Consider the following 20,416-nt stretch of genomic DNA (forward strand, 5'->3'; position numbering starts at 1 on the left):
GTTGAGGAAGAGCCCAGGGAGGAAGTCTGGAGTCAGAGAAGAGGCAGTGGGGCTTTCAGTGAAATTTGGGAAGTGTTAGAGGGTGTTCAGAGCCACAGTGGACAGAGCAGGGATGTGTCCAGTGCTGCTGGCTCCAGGCTGGACCACAGCAGGCTCAGGAACACATCCCTGCATCACACTTTGGGGTTCTGCAGGCACCACAACCTGCAAGGGAACACCAGTGGTTCTGGAGCACAACCCTGGCCCTGGGGAGGCCTCCAGAGCTCAGCAATTCACCACCAATCACCCCAGCACACAGAGACAACAGCAGCGAGACTGTGCCCCAAGCCCCCCTTGTGCTCCCCATCCCACCTGCAGACAATCCAGGCAGGGCTCCCCTTTCCTCCATCCTCCCAAAGCACGGCAGGTTTCAGTCCTTCCTGTTCCAGAAGAGTGGTGACATCATGGCTTGGGCACTGGGGGACCCCAACCAGAGGTGACTGGGATGGTTTCAGTAACTCAGGTGATGGGGGGTGGGGAAGATTCCCCTTGTTTTCATCCCTTCTGTTGTCCCTTCCCTGTGCTAAGGGACTTTAGGAATTACTTAATCCCTTTGCTGATGGCACAGCTAATTCCTAAAGAGCTTTTGCCCAGCTGCAGTGGTGGGCAGTGGGATATCAGTGGGATTCTCAGTTCTGGACACTCAGGCTTTGAGGAGGAGCAGATCCAGCACCAGGACAGCTCTGCAACGTCTGGCAGGGAAACCTCGCAGGATTCACCACAAGCATCTCCACCCGTACTGGGACACGTGGGCGGATGGGATCTCAGAGCTGGGGTTGCTCAGCTCCACGCAGGACAAGGCAGGACCGTGGGGTTAAACCCCTGCCTGACTGAAACCTGCTCTTCCTCCCAAGGACCCTCATGCCAGGGATAACTACAGCCCTCCCTTGCCAAGCCGGGCTCCTTCAGCACCTTGGCTGGTTTGGAAGGGGTGGATGAATCCCAGCAAGGAGCAGGCAGAGATTGAGACAAACAGCCCCATCCACCCCCAGGCCAGGCTGGAATGACCCCGGTGCCATCCCCACGGTGCCCGTGCTGGTGAGGGCCCAGGGCGGGGTCAGCTCCCAACACCTCACCCCTGACAGCGACAGGACGTGGCAGGAGCAGCCGAGCGGGGACATCTGAGGACAGTGACAGTGACATTACAGGGGGCAAGGCTCAGGCACTGGAGCTCTGTCTGCTCTGTCTAAATCCACATCAAGCAGGGTCACATCTTCAACCCACACCCTGTAGGTGCAAAGTGAGCCCCCAAAATGAGCCCCAGCCGAAGCCCGCCTGGCACACCCGGCATAGCCAAAGCCACAGTGCTGCAGGAAGGATTCATCCTACTCCTGTCTGGCATTTTAAGCCTTGTTTCATGCAAGAGGGACCTTCTGGTGGAGTCTCTGCCCTGCACATCCCAACTCCTGACGCAGGGGAGGATGTGCCCACTCACCGCACCAGCGAGGCGGAGGGCCTGGAGACGCTGTGCTTTAGAAGGAAAATCCAAGTTGTTCCTCTTTAGGAGAGTGGTGGGATTAGTCCTTAGTAAGCATCAGAAGAATCACAGAAAGCACCTCAAAAATAGCTTGCCATGGAAAAACTCCATCTGGAGCTCATTCCTCCCAGATATAGGCCACAAGAAAGATACAAGGAATATAAAAGTCCAATTCCCTCCAGAAATCCCAAGTACTGGAAAAGATCAGGAAGAACAAATCAAGGTTTGCATGAATGTGACAAGCTGGGTTGGATCCAGCAGGGAGCTCTAAACAGAGCCCCTGAGGGCTTCACCCAGCATGGGATGAGCAGAGAGAGGGACCAAAGGAAACACCATGTCCCACCACTGCTCCCCTTCTTTGGGGATTGGAGAAAACAGAGAAAGCTTCAGATTGAGGGAACCAACACCAAATTGCTCCGGAAAGTGTGGGGAGTGTGGTGGTTTGCAGAGGGGTGGCAGCTCTTCCCCATGGCAGCAGAGCTCTCATCTGGGCACGTATCATCTCAAAATCCGGCGCTGGGCATTAGTTCAACTCAATTTCTAACTTGTTCTCTCTCAAAACGTCAGCTCCGTGGAGCCCAGCTAATGCAGGGTCCTCGTGTCCCCAGGCACCGCCCTGCCTGGCACAGGAGCCCCAGGAGCTCTGCCCTTGTCCTCACTGTGCTTCCCACGGGCTCACACAGCCATCCCAGCTCACCCAAGGGGGAGCCCAACCATGGCATCATCGAGCCTGACCCCTGCTTCCATCCACCACCCCCAAAAAGCACTGAACCCTTTCACCCCAAGCCCCTGGGCACAGCACTTTGCCACCCCCAATACTCTGGGGGCTCCTGCACATGCTGAGTTCACAGGATCCGAGACTGGTTTGGGTTGGAAGACACCTTTAAGCCCATCCTGTTCCACCCCCTGCCAAGGGACACCTTCCACTACCCCAGGTTGCTCCAAGCCCCGTCCAACCCAGCACCAGGAACAATCCCCTGACCCACTCCAGGCAGTGAGAGCAGGATTTGGCCAATCCATGAGACATCACCAGGAGAGGAGGGACACATTTTCAGCTCATTTTAAAGGAATGAAGTGTGGGTAATTACACTGGTGCACCACTGGTGGGAAGAGCTGCAGGTGGGGTCGTTTCCAACCTGGTCCCACTGTTTGCTCCTGTGGGCACTCAAAAACGTGCTGGCCAGGACACCTTAAACTCCCTTGGGGGGGAATGAAGGAAAGGGGATGTCGCAATGCCTTGGAAAACATCTGCTGCCTGAGCTGAAGATATCGTGTGCTCTCTGTTAAAAGCCAAGAGCACATCAGAGCTCACAAGGCAAAAGGACACACGTGGGGCTGGGAGTCTCTCTCCATGCACAACTCAAGCACAGCAGCTGAGCCAACGCTTTCCAGAGGGTTTAGTGACCATTTCTGCAGACAGCTTTACATTTCTGGCTCTTTTACAACACAGTGTTGGACCCTGGGCACCCCCCAGTGCCTCTTCCTGCTGATGCTGAGCAGGCAGAGCCCAGCTCCAGCAGCACTGGCTGGGGGGGTTCAGGCCATCCCTGAGCCCCAGCACTCAGCAGTGCCAGGCTGTGCTGCTGCAGAGCTGCAGCCCCTCCAGGGCAGCACAGGCAGAAAACCCAGCATGTGTCAGCACTGGTGGGATGCTCACCCGAGCAGAAGTGGCTCCCTGCCCAGCCTCCTGTGCCCTCCTCCCACCTCCCCACGTTCAGAGCTGCCTGCAGGCACCAGCCCACCTGAGATGACCTTCACCTGTCGTGCCGATATGGGGACATTCGCTGAGTGATGCTCACATGTGAACACCTGATAGACAGAGCTCCCTGACCTTGTCTCCTCCGGGCAAATGCACCAATTTGTCTTCAGCAGCTCTGGAAGGAGCCTGGTTTGGACAGCTACAATCCCTTCCCTGCCGAAATACAGCGATTCCAGGCCAGCTCACCCGAGTGATGATTGCTGCTGGGTTCCACCTTGTCACCACCACGAGAGGACCTTCAGCCCTTCCAGATACAGCAGCAACACCTCCCTGGTGCAGGGATGCACCCCGTGAGGCACTCAGAAGGATGGAATTTACCCTGCATCCAACTGGGATGTAACTGGAGGTGGGATTTTTTTTGCCTTGCCCTTTGCAAAGTGCTTGGCCCTGCTGAAGAACATGGTGGACTCTGAAAACGTCGTGGACTCTGGGCTTGACAGGCAAAGCATTCCCAGAAGCTCTGGGAATGCACAGTAACACCCACCCTGCAGATCTCCCACCCTCATGGCACGGCATGAGGAGCTGTCCAAAGGCCCTTTCTCCCCTCTAACACCACAACCACAGTTGTTGGTCACCACATTTCAGCTCAGCAGAGCCATCTCCACCTGCCTGGACTTGCTCAGAGCTGACAGGGAGCTCCAGGGCTGGCCTCACATCCAGCAGCGCTCTGCCTCTCCCAGGGTGCTCCCACCCCGGATGAGGAGTGAACCTGAACAGGATTCATCTCTCCCTACAGCCAAAGCCACCTTCCTCCCAGGCACTGGGTCCCTTTGGCACTTCGGCATGTCCAAATCCTTCCATGCCTGGAGCAGGGATGGATCCGAGCCCACCTTGCTCCTCGCTGTCAGGGATTTCTGAAGAGCATCAGCCAGTTCTGAGGGCTGAAATGAGATAATGGCCTAAATGTTCCAGAGATAAGGTGGAATCTTGTTCCTGAGGCTCAAGAACCAAACACCCTCCCAAACTGGCTCTCACCATCTCCTCTGCCCTTTGCAAAGTATGTGGCCTCCTCCAGCTGTGTCTGGTCTGGGGAACACGGGACAGGGCAAAGCAAGAGGGTTTCTGGGTCAATCCTCGTCTCCTGAGGGGAAACAGATGGGTTTTCTGGTGGGGACTGATGTTCTGAAAAGCAATTACACATGAAGACATCCCCAACAGACTCTGCTCTGCTCTGGCCCAGAGCCCAAGTCATCCTGGGTTTGGATTTTAATTAGCCCCGTTTTGGTATCTGCTCTCTCTTCCCTGCAGATAATGATTTAATTATTACAGACATGTCTTCGAATTAGCAGCTTCCTCTGTGGATTATTCAGATCTCCTGAATTACAGAGCCCAATTCACCACCATCACAAGAGAGGCTGGAGAGAACAAAGGGAGCCCGAAATCCTTCCTGGAAATAGGAACCACGCAAGCACCCATACAAGCAGGGGCCCCTGCCACGCCCTTCTCCTCCGCTGATCCAGGTCTCTCTCACAGCTGGACAGGAAACCTCGCTCCAAAGCACACCCAAAGAGCTGCATCATGTGTGACCAGGGCCCTGCCTTCCCACCAGGCCTTCGTACTCAGCAGAGCACAAGCAAGGTGAAAAGGATGTGGGATGAGCTGGGATATGGAGCCACCTCTGTGCATCCCCCTCTAATGGGATCACAAGTTTGGGGATCTCCCAGCAGAAGAGACCCTGGGAGGACCTGGTGAGGACCCACTGCAAGCGCCCTTGCGCTGGGCGTCACCCACGAAGCCCCTAACCTTGGGAGGGACCACAAGGGAGGTGGGATCAGGCAGGGAACAGGGACCAGGAGATGGGAATGGCAAGTGCAATCTCCTCCAGCAGTGAGACTGGGCAGGGGCCTGGGGCTCAGCCAGGCCTTGGGCCTGAGGGATGCTGGTTGAAGAGAAATCAGCAGAACAGGCTGCCAAAACAAACACCAGAGGTAAATGCAAAGTGAAGGAAGGGGGAAACCTTCAGAGTGCAGCTCTACAGCAGATTTGGTGCCAAGGAGCAGGAACTCACCTGCACAGGAGAGAAGTCCCCAGCTGAACTGCCAGGCAGACACGTTGCTCCCTCACTGCGAGGTGTGGGCAGAGCATCTCCAGGCTGCACGAATTCCCAGCAAACCCTCCTCCCCAACTGGCACAGACCCACAGAACATTCTGAGCTGGAAGGGGCAATCCCTGTCCCCAGGCTGGGCTGGGACAGGAGGGGACACACCCAAGAGGTGCCCCATCCCTTGCTACAAAGGGCAACAAGCTCCAAGGACACCCCATGAAGCACCTTGGTCCTTTTCCACCGACACACTTGAGTTCCTGACTCCACATCGTGCTTCTCCTGGGATCCCCAAGATTTCCCTCACCAGCACTGCTACAATCCCCACATTACTACCAGAGAAACCAGATTTTGCAGCAGCCACTGGGAAAGCTCTACTGCTTCTCCCTGCTGTAGCATGGGCAGGAGCAGAAAATCTCCTCTGGCTCCCCTGTCACTGCAGTTCACACTCCGGGAGATCAGCTTAAAGCAGCTGCAGCTCCTGCTGCTGCAGGAAAAGCCCTCGAGCACAGCCACACACAAGTCTGCACCTGCAAACACAGCCCAGGGCTCCCAAATCCCAGGCCAACCCCGCATTTGTGAGCCTGGATCCTCCTGTGGATCCCTTCGTGGGCTCAGGAAAAGCAGCTGCACAGCACAAATAGCCCGGTGATGTGGCCTGTTATCGCAGCTCTTGGGCTGGGGGATACAGCCCTGCTGTCCCTCACATTCCTGGTGGAATTCACAGCCCTGTTCTCTGAGCAGTGAGCCCCACCCTGCACCACTGGCTCCGTGCCCCACGTCCCTCTGGGGTCTCCCCGGCTCTGTCCTCTCCAACAGCCATCACAAACCTTTGAGCATTCCGAGCTCTCCCTCCCATCAGAGACCAACACACTCAAGAGCAAGCAGGGGGAGAGAAAAGGCCACAATGCAACAAGGCCTTCGGTTTAATTTCCTTAAGAAACCAGGCTAAAGAAGATGGGAGTGGAAGCAACACAAGAAAAACAGAAGGATTTTCATTAACCCGATCAAACCTCCTGGAATATGATAACAGAGGCAATAACAGACACCTCCCCTCTGGCCAAGGACAAAGAAAGGCTTCCTAGTTATGAAGAAGATGAAGAAAATTGAAGTAGAAGAAAGGAAATTACTGAAAAATGGCTGAAATGTCAGCTGTTATTAAAATGCCTTCACCTGGAGAGAAATAATGAGTGATGAGAACAGGGGTATGACGGGGAAAGCTGAACAGATGGAGAACAAGTGGGGGAGCAACCACCCGAGAATGGCTCTGAAAGCCACCCTGGTGACCACAGGAGTGGGCTGACCTCCGGAGCTGTGCCTGGGGTGACCTGTGAGGAATTTGGGGTCCTGAGAGGCTGTGCCTGTCAGGAGGGTGACAGCACTGCAGGTGACAGCAGCCCCGGGATATCCCCCACCCCAGACGAGTCCCGAAGAGACACAGTTAAATCCCTCTGGATCTTGAACCATCCTTCCAGAGACGCTGATCCTCCTCTCCAGTCACCCCTTCCACGCCACCCCTGCTGTGCCCGCTCGAGGACAGGGACAGGGACGCTCCCGCTTCCCCTGGGCACCTGCAGCGCCAGCAGCACAGCCGGGACCGCAGCCGCCAGAAGGGCGAGTGGGAAAGCAGCCGGCATCACCAGGAGGGAACACCCAGCCCTGCGAGCCGCCAGGGACCAGCCGCCCGCAGAGGGGCTGAGCACGGGAGCGAGGGGAGCGTCGGGGCTGTGTCGCTGCCGCTGTCACGCAGCACTGCGGGACCGCCCGCTCCCAGCCCAGGCAGCTCCATCCCCGCCGGGAGGCCGGGCCGGAGCCGCGCTGGCCCCGCTCTCCCAGCGCCGACACAAAGCCCGTCCCTGCTCCATTGCTGCTGATCCCTCCGGCATCGCCCCAGCTGCCGCGACAGCAATTCTGCAGCAGGAGCCGCTCGCATTCCCGGCAGCATCCTCCTCTCTTGGCATCTCCCTCCAGCGCCTCCCAGGAGCTGCGTTTGGGGACACACGGCTCCACCTCCCGCCCGGCAGAACCCCGGGCACGGCCCCGGCTTCTCCAGCCCAGCCTTGCTCTGCCCCACATTCACACCCACGGTGTGGCCACAGTCCTTCGAATTTGATAAGATTCACTTTTGGGGAAGCAAGAAGAAGTGAGAGTCAAACCTCACACATTTCCTGCCAAAGTAAGGTCGAGGGCAGCAGGGAGCTGGGAGCTGTGCCTGCACAGAGGTTGGACCTTTCCAAACCCAGACCATCACCTTCAGAGGAAAATACAGAGGCAGTAAAGCCATCCCAGTGGCCACCATCACCTTCAGCGTCCTCCTCCCACCACCAGTCTGGACCAGCTCTCCCCTGCCAGCCTGCTCTGGTTACTGGTGTCATCGGCACCTGTTCTGGGCCCAGGAGTCCTCTCATATTTACAGAAGTTTTGGGTACCACCAAGTGCACTCAGCAGCTGCCTCAGCGTGATCAGCCTCAATTCAAGCCAGGCAGGATGGACAGGGGCAAAAAGAAACCATGAAGGTCCCAGCTGCCCCAGGGACTGGTTAAACTGGGTGCTCACAAGCAGCTTCTGATCACGGTTTAGTGGCCATGGTAGTATTAAGTCAAAAGTTCGATTTGTTGATCTTGGAAGTCTTTTCCAACTTAAATGCTTCTATGAGTCTTTGATTCTATGATTTGGGGATAAATCCTGCAAATTCTCACACTTTTGGGAGAACACACTCAGACAAATGTCCAGCTCACAAGTGACCACACAGGAGCTGACCAATGTCGCTCTCCTGGTGTGCACTCCCCATCTGCACTGAGAGAAAATGGAGAAAGCTCCAGGTTCAGGCAGCAGCATGGGAAGATCCTTCTGCTTCCTTCCCCACACCAGGGCTTTGGCAATTTGAGGCACCCCAGGGCAGCCCATGAGGAGCCAAGAGTCCTTGGAAGGAGAAAGCCCAGGCAGGGAGTGATGGAGGACCTGACACACCTTGGTCTGACAGACCAGGGTGGCTCTTCCTGATGGGTGACTCCATTTGTCCCCAGCCCGGGGCAGTGACAGCCCCTCCCTGGCATCCAGTGGTTGGATTTCCTGCGAGCTGCAGTGGAGAAGGGAGGAAATCAGGCAACCAGTGTCTGCCAGCTGGTGGGGCTGGTGACTGTTCTCCAGCCTCGAAAATAAACATTGTTTTCTTGGCAAGACTGGGGAAAATATCAGTGCTTGTGTCCATGGCGTGACCACGTTGCAGCAGGGTATAGGGCTCCCAGCGATCAGCCAGCCCTGTGAATGCTCTCAAGCTCCTGCTCCTCCACTGCTGCATTCCAGCCCCCTAATGAACTTCCCAGCAGCATACAGGGCGACCACATGGAGATGGAGACAGGAAAATCCAAATACCTTCAATCCAAGGTCTCCTAAAGAAACACATCCCTTTAGAGCATCACCCCTGTTTTACAGCTCAGCTCCTCCCAGCTGTGCTGAACTTCAGTTTGCACATCCATCACACCCAGCTCTGCTCCCGAATCCCTGTCGGTGCCACAAAGCCAGTTTGTCACTCCCCCCCCAGATCACAGCACGTGACATCAGCCCTTGGCTTCATTCATAGTTCAAGTGATGAGCTCTCCCTGCTCTACCACAGGCCAGCGGGGTCAAGAGGCTGGAGGCTGCTGGAGACAAGAGCCTGCTGCCTGCACACCAGCCTGCCCAGTGCCCAGTGTGAACTGGAAACACCAGCAAGCCCTCTGCATTCACCCACTGAACAGAGACCTGGCTCTCGAAGCAAAGCAGTTGGCTACCTTTTCTGTATCCCATGTCTCAAAGCCAGATGTGGAAAGGTAAATTGTGCATTTACAAAGGATGGAACAGACTTCCAGGACACACACACAGAGTTAACAAAGGGTTTTGAGGGTATTTTGCTTGATGCTACATGAAGTCTCCAAAACTCATCCTTTCCTCAATGAGATGGGCCCTCAGTGGCCACCAGAGGCCATTGTTTCCCTCCTGCACCCCACACCCCTGACTATGAACACACCTCACAGCACAGAGAGTGAAGGTAATAAACGTTCATTTACCCCCAAATTGACCCAGCTGCTGCATTACCTAAAGGCCAAATCTGGAGGACAGAGTGTGACCCTCGGGAGTGCAGCAGATGTCCTGCACCGAGCCATGAGCAGTATCTCAGGAAGGAATGGAGGCTGGGCAATAGCCAAGTCACTGGAGAATTCAAGCACTGGTATTTTTAGGCAGCAGGAGGACGTGTGGGAGAGCTCTCCCCGTGCAGGCTGATGCCATTTGCTGCAGGGCACTCGGAATGAGATTTATCGTCAATGTGTGATTTGAAAGCGACACTGGCGCTCCCGGAGAGCCAGGCACTGATCAGCAGGGCTGGGGCTCGTGGCAGCCTCAGTTTAGGAGACAAAATTTCTCCATAAACCTGAAAACACGAAGGACACACGTAACAAAAGCCATTTCTGCTTGCAGGGATGCTCTGGCTGCCAACTCCAAAAATGGCCACTGTGAAAGTCTGCTAACTAAACTAACTAGAAGCAGATGATCAAAAGCAGGAAAAAATGCTCTTTTTTTAATATTGCAGCCCAAAGTGTTGGCTGTAATTGAGTTATTACCATCCAGGTTTTGATGCTGCAGAGAAGGAGAGAGAATCTTCTCTCTCCATCAAACGCAAGCTGCTCTCTGGGTGGCACATCTGGATGTCAGACAGGTAACAGCAGCAAAGCAAATCCTTTCTGGATCTGGCATCAAAGGAAAGACAGCTCAGGTCAGGAGAGATGAGCCTTCTGGCTCTAACTAAAACCTGATGGGTTAAAATGAGTAAAGCCACGTTATTGAGCACGTGGTGCATGAAGAGCCCAAGCCACCGGAAGAGTTCTGGGAGGAGGCTCTCCAAGGGATGCTGGCAGTGACCCGAGACTCCATCCCATGTCCCAGTAAAGGCACATCTGCTTCCAGGTGCTGCAATGCTGGGGAGGAGCACGGACAGCAGCTCTCCACAGAACTTCCACTCATCCACTTTCTAGCACAGCCAGGTTTTCCAAGCAGCAAAGCTTGAAAATTTGGGTTGGTCAACACCCCCATGCATCGTTCAGAGGCTTCGGTTTGCTGCTCCTCTACCCCTACACGGCCTCTTCAACCCTCCCCAGCCTGTCTTAGCCCAAACTGCTGGCAGATACAGCCCTGGCTGCAGGAGATGTGAGGATGGGGTCCCCTTTGCCCATCCCCTTTGCATCCAGGCTGGACACTGATGCTCCAGTCCCACAGCACCAGGAAGAACGGGATCTCTGCTGCTGCCGGCATCTCTGCACAGGGACACAGCCGACAGTGACTCCATCCTCAGCCGGGTGGGAAACACGTCACCAGCACAGTGGGATGGCAAAGGCACCGGCAGTGCCACCTCCCAGTGATTCCCACCCGGCAGATCCCAATCCACGGCCAGAAACCAGCTGTGGCCACACTGGAATGCCCCAGGGAAACACTCCCTTGTGCAGGTACAGGAGAAAAGCACGATTTGGCTGTGCCACCCTCACACTTCGTTCCCACCACCCCTTCCCAAGAGTAGGAGCGCAGCTTCACAGCATGCCAGGGAAAGCAAACACAGGGAGGAAAAATCCAGGAGCACCAGAGCCACTACATCCTGCAGAGAAACCATCCCAGACACCACGGCCCTGCCCGAGCCTTGAAACGATGCCATGCCCAAACAAGCCCTGAAACAGCTCCCTGCACTCTCCAAATCCAGGCTCACCCAGGGATGGAGCAGGAATTGCAAGGCACAGAGCTTTCCACCAGCCCAGGACACAGGGCTCAGGTCTATCCCCAGGGACAGGAGGGCACAGAGCCCATGTCCCCTGGCTCTGGTCTCATTTGAGGACCCGAGTGGGCTCACAGGACATGGAGCCTCCAAGGTGGCTCCTGAGAGCCCCATCCACAAACAGGAGCATCATCTCCGAATGTCTCCCAGGGAAATCACACCCGCACACGGCACTTGGTGTTATGTGGGGCAGTGTGGGACCAGAATAACTCCTCTCCTGGCTGATTGGTGTGTGAGTAAATCAGCCACAGCCAAAAATAACCTCTGGACATTTTTTGACTCCTTCCTGCAAAACAGTTTGGGGGAGATGCTTGAAAGAAGCCCAGATCTACTTAGTTACAGCTGCCAGACACTGAATTACAGGGCAGATTAAGTGGATTATGGATTTTGTACAAGCCCATCTTTCCCCTCTGTGCCCACAGCCCCTGGCACTGGGAATGTCTGCATGGGGAGCAGTTCTAGGCACCACCATCAAGCCTATTTAACTCATGATCAAGGGCCTGAGATCAGGTTTATGACACCTGTGTTAATGCCACAGCGAGGCTATGAACACCTTCCCAATTCTGCAACCAGAAAGGCCAGGCTTTGGCAGGAGAAAATCCATGTGAGGATGCTCTGCACTAATGAGACTCTGGAAAGGTGGGAGTTGGGGGCCAGACATCCCCTTCTCCCAGGCTCCAGCCATCCCGTGTTCAGCCCAGCTCCTTCCTCCCGGCTATGGACCCCCTGGGCACCCCACAGCTGCAGAGTGTTCGTCCTGTCCCCTCACATCACAACACGATGTGGCCAGGAGGAAATCTGGAACTGCAGAGAAAATTCATTTCCACCAGGAAAGGGTGGAAATGAGAAGTTTAAATGCATGCACCTGCCGCATGGGCAGCAATTCCGGGAGGGGGCCCCTTCCCTGCCGTGCCACCCTGCCCTGGCGAGGGATGCTGCCCTCTCTGGAAGGCGGGACGTGGAGTCCAGGCAGGAAGAGGCTCCATCCTTCCTTCCCTCCCTGCCGCACATCCCCGCGGCCGCTATTTGAAAGCACTCGGCCGCGCTGACAACGCCTCACCTGCCCACGGCGGAGCTGGCCCAGGTCCCCACGGTCCCGGCATGGCTCTGCCTCCGGGACCACCGGCACGAGGGGCTCGGCACGGCTGGGGCTGCAGGGAAGAGGCACCATGCAGCAAAAATCCCTGGGAACTGCCCTCTCCTGGAAGCCGCTCGCCACGGACAGGAGGATGGGGAAACGAGCTCTCATCTGCCACTTGTTTTCTTCTTTTTTTAATTTTTGGATGCAATTAAAGGCAGCCACCCAGCCGGCACCTCCTCGCGCTTGCTAAGAGAAGCGTGGCAGGAACTGAAAACCAGGAGCAGAAAAAAAATAATCTGCATTTCAGATAAATTCCAGCCTTGTCAGTCCTGCAGGATTACAGAGCTGAGCGACTCACGAGCTGCTTAAAACACCAGAGTGAAGATTCAGCAAAGGGAAGGGCAACGTGGAGGACACAGGGTCAGTCCCCTCCTGGCCAGTGGCTTTTGGAGAAGGTCTGATACCCAGCTCCCAGATGCTCCTGTGGGATGGGAATCACTGCCCTGCCAGTGCTGCCCAGGGCTGAGGGGCAGCAGGGCTGCTCCAGGCACAGCTTTGCACAAAAATGAGAGAGAGATGAGCACCCACTTCATTCATAAAACCACAGAATCACAGCATGGTTTGGACTGGAAGGGACCTTAAAGCTCAGCTCATTCCACCCCTGCCATGGGGGACACCTTGCAAGATCCCAGGCTGCTCCAAGCCCCGTCCAACCTGGCCCTGGACACTGCCAGGGATGGGGCAGACGCAGCTTCTCTGGACACCCTGTGCCAGGGCCTCCCCACCCTCACATGGAAGAATTCGTTCCCAATATCTAATCTAAATCTCTTCTCTCTCAGTGTGTACCCTCTTGTCCTGTCACTCCAGTTATGCAGAGTCCCTCCCCAGCTTCCTTGTAGCCCCTTCACACCCTGCAAGACGCTGTGTGGTCTCCACACAACCTCCTCTTCCCCAGGCTGAACTGCCCCAGCTTTCTCAGCCTGATTCCTCAGGACATCCTCACCCTACAAATGAACTCAAGGCTTTTACCCTGTCCCCACAAGGGTTTTAACCTGCTTGACCACAGCACAAACAGAAATAAAATCCAATTATATCAGCACAACTTTTTTTAGCAAAGAGCCTTGAATCATTTTCCACAACTTCTGCTCCAGATGGGCCCAAGCGCAGACCTGTCCCCCAACACTGCAGTTGTTTCATGTGATATTTTCCCTCCTCCCTCCCAAATGCCAGCCCGTGTGAGCACACCCACTCGGGCACCCACCTCCAAGCCTTTCGTCTGCTCACAGAGGAGGCCTTTAAGCACTGAAAACTCCCAACCACATCCCTCAGGAGCCTGGCCAAGGCTTGGACCCACCTACAGAGCCCACAGCAGAGCCCTCAGCCTGGTCTGTCACCCCACACCTGGTGCTTGGCACATCCCAGAAATCATCTGTAAGAAGGGGGTTGTCATTCACACCTCTCTGGGAGGGAAGCTGGGCACCAGATTCAACAGCCTTCTCCTCCAGTTAATACTCCAGAGACCTCACAGCTCACTTTTGGGAGCCATCTGGGAAACCTCTGGCTCACCAAAGCATTCTTTAGGAGGAAATTATTTGTGAATTAAGGTTTCAAGGTTAGATAAAGAATACAGTGTCTTTCTGCTTTGCTGGAAACCCTGAAATGGCACTCCCCAAGCAGAGGATGGACACTCATGTCAACATCTCCCCATCTGCACAGAGTGGAGCCCTCCAGAGGCATTTGCAGTTGGGCCCCAGTTTGGGTTAAGCTCCCTCTGAGGCTTCAAGGATGCCTCTCCCAGCTCCAGTGTGAACTTCCAGCTCCATCCCAGTGTCAGGCTCTTTCCCAGTACTGACTCAGGGCCTCCACAGCCTCACCCAGCACAGCACAACCTACCAACTCACACTCACTCAGCCTCCTCCTCATCCCTGTCCTCACTTCCAGCCCCCAGTGCAAGCTGCCCCAAAGGATAAGGCTTGCAAAAAGGCCCCTCCAAAGATGCAGATGAGAAGGGTTTCAGCAGGGGCTTTACCCCTGGTGTCTTCTGAGACAGCTGAGACAGGCAGGAACCCAAATCTCCAGCAGGTCCAGTCCCTCAGCATCTGCACTGGAGCTGCTGGCAAGCACAGCTGGACCAAGCCACTGGTGTGGAGCAAGACCCGTTAACCATGAAGCCACAAGGCTGCACAGGGATGAGATGTTTAATCCCACATCTGCCAAGCCACAGCTGAGCTGGCCACTCGAGAAAGCCGGATCTGCCCATCAGTCCCACCACTGCTGTCTCAGGAACCTGCCAGTTCAGAGGCTCCCCTGCCCTGCCGCTGGTGACACTGGTCCCAGACAACCTCTGGTCTGACTCTGGGAAAGAGCTGCAGGAGGAGCAAGCAGTGAAGCTGGGAAGGCACCTGTGCACCACGGGGTGCCAGGGAGACAGCAGCAGGGACCTATGCTGACGGCTCCGTGACAAATCTCCAGGGAAGTCCCTAGAGATCAGTCCTGTTCCCCAACCAGCACACGCAGGGAGCAGCACACTGGGATGTCCCCAAGAGCACAGGTACCTGAGACTCCCAGACCATCAGAGATACAAAGACACCAACTTTCCATCCCCTGCTGCCTGCGCAGCACCACAGCCAAGAAAGTCCCAAACGACACAGGCACATTCATCCACATCCCAAACTCTAGTTCACACTTGCCTCTGGACCAGCTCCTGCTCACACAGTGGCTTGGTGGTATCAAACCCACCAGGAGAACCTCATTCCAGCATCCAGCAGATGGTGGCAAACAAGCTAAAATGAACACTTTGCCAACCCTGACTTGGCCAAAACCAGGGCGTCCCCAGAAGGGTTTGCACAGCTTTAACAAAACCCAGCTCCCTAAGCCAATTGCTGCTCTAATGATGCAATTTAGGGGATAAACAAGCCCTTCAAGGCTGGTTATTCAGGAGCAAATCGTGCTGTCTGAAGGCAGCTTGCAGCAGCCGTGATGACACCAGCTAACAGAGGCTGGGAACCAGTGTGGGCACAGCTGGAGCTGGCCAGGCTGGCCAGATGCTCTGCTGGTTCAGCCCCAAGCACATGGACCCATGTTCAGGCTGGACCAGCTCCGTGAGCATCTTCCCAGTTCCAAGCTGGCCCAGCTTGGCAGGCATTTACCTGGTGCTGAGCTCCAGCAGCATCTGTGTGGTAGCAACCCCACGAGCCGGTCCAGCCCAGCGCTCGGAGCCAGGCAGATGCTCAGTGGGGCTGACACAGAGCTCAGCACTGGGTGGATGCTCCAGGGCTGGAGGCAGCACTGAGGAAGGCAGGAGGAGACAGCACTGGGAAATCAGAATGAGGAGCAGGAGAAGGCCACAGTAGGACCAGGCTCACCAGCACTCCTGCCTTCCCCTCAGCGTAAGGTGGAACCTGGCGGGAGGGGATGCAAAGGGACAGCTTGGGAGCATTTGGGGGGCTGCCAGGGGCAGAGAGCAGCTGAAAATCAAGGCCCCCTCTCCCCTCTCCTGGGTTGAGAAATCACTGCCCCCTCCCTGCCCCCCTTACCATGCAGCCTCGGGGGGATGTGCCCACCCTTCACCCGGCTGTGTGCACACCCAGCGGGGATGGGGCAGCACATCTCCCCGGCTCTGCCCCCGGTCTGGGGCCAGCGGACGGGAAGGAGCAACCCTGGCTCAAACCCTCGGTCTGGGGGTAAGGCCGGGGCACAGCAAGTCCCCCCCTCCAACCCACCTCGGGGTGAGGATGACAACCCCCAGCTCAGACTCAACCCAAGGGAAATGGGGGAGCTCAGACACCCCCTCCAAGGGGGAACGGGGTGGGAGATGAAGCCCCCCCGGAGTGAGTCAGACCCTTCCGGGGGGAGCAGAGCATCCCCCGGGGAACGGCAGGGCCGAGCATCCCCAGTGCAGCCCCGCCCGGGGGCAAAGGGGAGCATCCCCGGGGGGGAAGGGGGGGGCAGGGGGGCAGAGCATCCCCGGGGGGAGGCAAAAACGGCAGAGCCGCCCGAGGCCAGCCCCACCGGAGGTACTGAGCATCCCCCCGGGGGGGCCGAGCATCCTCTCGGGGGGCATCAGAGCATCGCCGGGGGAGGCAGTACGGGTAGAGCCCTCCGGGTCCGGCCCCGGGGGGGGGGGGGGGGCTGAGCACCCCCCGGGCAGCCCCACGGGGGTCATGGGGGCAGAGCTCCCCCGGGCGGCCCCGCGCGGCGCCGAGCATCCCCCGTGGGCAGCGCGGCCCCGCCCGCACTCACCGCCCGCCGAAGTCGCTGGAAGCCGCCGCTGCCGCCGCTGCCGCCCCGCCCTGCCCCGCCCACTGCGTCACCGTCCCCGCCTGGCCACGCCCCCGAGCGGCCACGCCCCCAGGGGAGGGGGCGGGCGGGGGGCCGGGGGTCAGGGCGGGACCCGAGGCCGGGGGTCCTCCCGGAGACAGGAACCTCCCTGGGGTGGGATGCCCCTGAAAAGGAGAGGAGCTCCCCTTTGGGGACTGAAAGACTCTCCCGAAAGACAGGAATCCCCCCAGGGAACTCTCCTTGAGGGCAGAAACCTCCTAGGGAGGCAGGAATCCCCCCGGGAGGACAGACAACTCTGAGGTGGGGCAGAAATGCCCCTGTGGAAGCAGGAAACTCTGTTGAGGGCACAAGAACTCCCCTGGAATGGGCAGAGGACTCTCCTGGGGAACAGGAACCTCTTCGGGGTTTGAAAGCCTCCTTAGGGGCAGGACTCCCCAGGGGTCTTGTCCAGCCCCGGAGGGAGGGAGGCAGGAGATCTGGGCTGTGGGGTGTCCCAAGCCCGGGGTGCCCCATTCCCCCCTCACCATGTGGGGAGCAGCGATGGGGCCAAGCAGTGACCCCCAGACTGCCACAGCCCCCTCCTCACCCTGCAAGGCTCAGTTCTGAACCCCGGGGGGACAAGATATGTCAGCCCTCCTAATTTCAGGATGTGTGAGGCTGGACCATCACCCCAGGCTCCCCTCAAGGATAGTCTTCAGCATCATAAATGGGATTTGGGACATGAACGGCAGCGGGAGCAGCCAAAAGTCCAACCTGCTCCATCACCCTGCCCTGCCCAGGGGCATCCTTAACAAACAATTAATTTGGGGTCCTTGGAAGCACAGCCCCTGGCACAGCCGTTGGGATCCCTCAGCAGCCCTCACCTAGCCTACCAACAAGGAGCTCCTTTCTGTGACCCCACTGGGAACAACTGGTTTCTGTAGCATCATCACAGAGCAGCATCTTCCTCTCTCCAGGAAGGACATCGAGCTCATCCTCAGGATTTTTGCTGGAGGACCTTGGGGAGGTCTCACAGAAATGCCTCCAACCCACGGGAGGAGGGAGCGTGCTGGATCCACCCGCCAGCCAGACTCAGGAACAACTGCCTTCAATCCCAAGAACATTTCATCTGTTTTCCACATGCCAGAGTTTTCTAAGCCAAGATAAGCTTTACTTTTTAAAAATAATACTGTGATACAGTTCTCAAATACCAATGATGAATAGGATAGTCCAAGGAAAACGTTTCCAAGTAAAGAGGTGGCTGCAGCCAGCAAGCACCAGGATCTGGTTTATTGACTGCCATTCACATTAATTCGTATCCATTGCCTTAAGAACAGATGCATTAGGAATAGTGTTTCTGTCGAGGAGTGGCCTTTCCTGCCTGGGATGATCAGAAGTTTTCCCAATCGAATGCGTTCCTTGCTGATAAAATGCTCTTTATGTATTTAAGAAACACTGAGAGAAATAGGGTCAGGAAGGGAGGTTATGGACGTATGAGCTCCTGGCCATGCCAGGGAAGCAGAAGGAATGTGGATTTTTTGGATTTCTCCACATTTTGTGCTTTATCCTGCTCTGGAGAGGCCCAAGATCTGACACCACAGCTGTGAAAGCATCTCACTGTCATTCCAGTCCTCTCTTGAGGTTTCGTAGGAAAGGGGCACAACTGGGAATGCAGTGCTCTGGGGTGTTCGGAGCCGTTGAGGGAGAATCGGACAGGGCTGGGCTCTTCGGTCACTGTGTAAATCCCAAAGGAGGGGAGCAGGATTCCACCAGCCTCCCAGTTTAGCCATCCAGGACTGGGCAGGACTCCCAGCCAGCTCCTGGCAGTGCCCAGATCCCCATGTGAGCAGGGCACAAGCGCTCGGGGGGACACGTGCCCCAAAATCGCCATCAGACCTTGGGCTGCCAGTCACGATTTTCCTTTGCAGATCCCCTGGAACCAACTCCTCCCCCATGGGGTGGCACCACTCCTTCAGCAAGCTCCAAGCACCCATTTCAGCCCAAAAATTAGCAAATACAGTTTACAGCTGGTGGCCACCCATTGCTGCTCCCACCACAGAAGTGTGGGTAGCACTGGGAATCCCTGGTGTGGGCTGTGCCTGGGCACTGCTCAGGGGGTGTCTCCTGGGAGTGTTCCAAACCGTCTGAAATCATCAGGATAAACCCCTCCAACACTGTCTTTTTAGTGTCAGTGGCATTACTTTATCCTTGGCCAGGGTCTCTGTGGCCAACAGAGTTCCAGCCTCTACAGAAACACAAATACAAAACTTTTTCACCTGTTTAGACATTTTTAGCAAATAAAAAAAAGTTCATTTGTTCTAAATTACATAATTCTCTTTCATTTATTACTGTTCTATCCTCTATTGGTTATTGATTTCTCACTTTGTATGTTAATTAGTCCATCTTTTTAGTCTTCTTAGTATCTTTGCAAAGTAGGAACTTCCAACACATAGATGGAGTTTTTGTTCGCCTCTTCTTTGTCTTCAGGTTTCTGCAAAATGTCCTTGTGATTCATAAATTCTACATTTCAGGTGTCCAATCACACCAATACATCCTTCTCTCTCAGGCTTTGTTCACTGAAGCGTATCAGACTTAGTTTATCAAAACTTCAAGTCTCAGTACTTTTCCCAATCTGTGTTCCTATGGAAGTGGCTCATGACAACTTTGCTAAATGCTGGTGAAGAGTAATTTAGGAATAACACACTATTTATAATTTTTATATATAGGTGATAATTAATTAAAACAATTAATTTAAAAGCTAATTAAAACCATTAACTAAAATTATCATTTAAAAGTTCTATTGTTTCCAACAGGGGGGTGCAATCAGGACAATTACCTCAGAGTTCCTCCCTACTGGGAGCACTGGGGGGGGCCTGCAATCACCCCAGAACCCTTTTTACTGGGGGGCCAGTTGCCTCAGAGACCCTCCCTACTGGGACGATGAGAGGAATCCCCTCAGAGCCCCTCCTTACTGGGATGACTGGGAGGGGCTATTGTCTCAGAACCCCTCATTACTGGCAGGACCGGAGGGTGAAGGGGGGGCACAGTTACCTCAGGGGCCCTCGTTCCAGGGAGGACGGGGGGGCAATTCCCTCAGAGATCCATGTTCCTGGGAGAACTGGGGACCCACTTACTCAGAGGCCCTCGCTACTGGGAGCACCAGGGAGCCAGCATCCCTAGAGGCCTTTGGGACTGGAAGGACCTGGGGGAACACTTACCTCAGGGACCCTCAGTATTGGGGGTCCTCTCAGGGGCCCTCATTACTGGAAGCACTGGGGAGTCAGCATCCTTAAAGGCCCTTGTGACTGGGAGGACAGGGGTGCTGTTTACCTCAGGGACCCTCAGTACTGGGAGGACTGGTGTGTGCGGGGTATCCCCTCAAGCGCCCTGGTGACTGGGAGGGGGCAGTTACCTCACAGACCCTCAGTACTGGAGGGGATCCCCTTAGGATCCCCCATTACTGGGGGGACTGGGGCAGGGGGGAAGCCCCCTCAGGGCCCCTGTGCATGGGAGAACCAGGAGAGAGCAGTCCCTCAAACATCCCCATTACTGGGAGGGGGCAATTACTTCAGAGATCTTCATTACTAGGAGGGATCTCCTCAGGGATCCTCGTTACTGGGAGGACTTGAGCGGGGGGAATCTCCTGAAGTGCTCTTGTTACTGAGAAGACTGTGGGGGGAGGGAGAAACACCTCAGGGACCCTCAGTACTGGGAGAACTGGGCGGGGGAATCACCTCAGGGACCTTCGTTACTGGGAGCACTGCGGGGAAGAACCCTCTCATTACTGGGAGAACTGGGAGGGGGGGATCACCTCACGGCTCCCCGTTTCTGGGAGCACTGCGGGGGGGATCCCCTCGTTACTGGGAGCACTGGGAGGGGGGATCACCTCAGGGACCTTCGTTACTGGGAGCACTGCGGAGGAAATCCCCTCAGCACTGGGAGAACTGGGAGGGGGGATC

General features: G+C 56.0%; 1 protein-coding gene across 1 annotated transcript in view; it reads right to left on the reverse strand.

The window, feature by feature from the left end:
- Positions 1–16,486, reverse strand: part of PPFIA4 (PTPRF interacting protein alpha 4) — a 60,753-nt gene extending 44,267 nt beyond the window's left edge. The window contains exon 1 of the mRNA XM_042015944.1: positions 16,440–16,486. The gene's annotated coding sequence lies outside the window, so the exon portion shown is untranslated. The remainder of the gene's footprint in view (positions 1–16,439) is intronic.
- Positions 16,487–20,416: the final 3,930 nt, after the last annotated feature.

Source organism: Corvus kubaryi, unplaced genomic scaffold, assembly GCF_017639235.1.
Source record: "Corvus kubaryi isolate FWS band 111438036 unplaced genomic scaffold, C.kubaryi_AGA036_p1.0 split3-37355, whole genome shotgun sequence".
Taxonomy (NCBI): domain Eukaryota; kingdom Metazoa; phylum Chordata; class Aves; order Passeriformes; family Corvidae; genus Corvus; species Corvus kubaryi.